We start from the raw sequence: 1,511 nt of genomic DNA, 5'->3' as shown, positions 1-1,511 counted from the left end.
CAAACAAACAGCTTATTGGTGTAATCGACAATAATATAGAAATTTGATGGCTATGTGAACCTATACCTGTATATCACATGGCTCATGCACTATTCTGTCAAAAAGCAGCACAAAGTCTTTAAAAATGTATGTCAGTTGTGCCATGTTTTCTGTTTTTCTTTATTTTTATGTCCTTTCATTAAAGAAATAATCTTCCTGTGTGGTGCACAGTGTAGGCACCATAAGAAAACATATCTGTATGATACTCCTGAAGAACTACACTAACAACACAATCTGATTTTTAAATTATTTTCTTTTTTGTAAGAAAATTGGACTGCATTTGATACCCGTAGTTCAAAATCAATAACATTGATCAGACTCTAATTGTATTCTGAACAGTCTTTAGTATGCAGATTGAGGTTTATAAACTCTTGGAACATTTTTGGGTATGGTGGTGGTGCAGGGGTAAAGCATATGACCCATGTATGGAGGCTTCAGTCCTCTATATGGCCATCACAGGTTCAAGTCCTGGTCGTTTGACCTTTGCTGCATGTCTTCCCTCGCTCTCACAACCTAGTTTCCTGTCCACTCTGTCAAATAAAGGCAGCTAGTCCACCCCCCCCCTCCCCCACCAAAAAAAAAGAAAATTCCAAAACTCTTTGGACATTTTCACACTGGAATAGTCCAGGGAACTCATTTCAATTAGTTGTCATATGCCTAAACATGTCACACCTTCATTTGGTTTGGTACAGTTTCACACTGCACTTTTTAAAATCAGACAAAACCAACTGTACTGCACCATGCTGTTACAGAGCTCTTCTTTGGGACACCAACATAAGAAGCTGCCCATTATGGGCAGAATAGGAAATCTCTTTCTCTTCTGTGTTTGGTTTGCTTTTTTGCCATCAAGCCAAACTTAAATTAAGATTAACATATTTTTGTATATAGGGTGTGCATGCTACACCCTGGTAGCATTCATTCAGAAATCACAAGTAGTGAATATTGTGGGTTTAAAAATATGAAGAGTTCTATGCAGTAGATATAGATGTAGATACCAAACTTAAAACATAGACAAGTGTCAGGTCAGAAACTAGGAAGATTTGAAAATTGCTTTGCTAAACAGGTGAAAAGGTAATGTTCATATGGCATCCCCTTCTTCCATTTTGTATTTTATCATATTTATAGTCTAACTGCTATCCAGTATCCAGCTATTCTTGTTCTTCCATCCAATAGCAAGAGGTTAACCTACAAACCTTTGCTGCAGCCCTTCACTTACTGACAAAACAACCTCTTTAAACTTAAAGTTCACAACAGTTTTAACACTCACAAATGCAGGCATTTGAAGGAGCCTGTGCACAACACCACCAATACTACAAGAGAAAATTACAGTTATTAAAGAAGAGAAAAAACCATAAGCACAACTAAATCTTTTGCATTTTGTTCTCACTGTCTATCTCCTGCTTTGGTCACGACATCCGCCTTGTTAGTCACCATGACGTCTTGAAGCTGCTGCCTCTCAAACAAAATCTGTC

The sequence above is a fragment of the Poecilia mexicana genome, unplaced genomic scaffold (genome assembly GCF_051168715.1).
Source record: "Poecilia mexicana isolate PSO_F unplaced genomic scaffold, ASM5116871v1 scaffold_5, whole genome shotgun sequence".
In the NCBI taxonomy this organism is placed as follows: domain Eukaryota; kingdom Metazoa; phylum Chordata; class Actinopteri; order Cyprinodontiformes; family Poeciliidae; genus Poecilia; species Poecilia mexicana.
The sequence above is the reverse complement of the archived record's forward strand: the minus strand, read 5'-3'. Positions refer to the sequence as shown.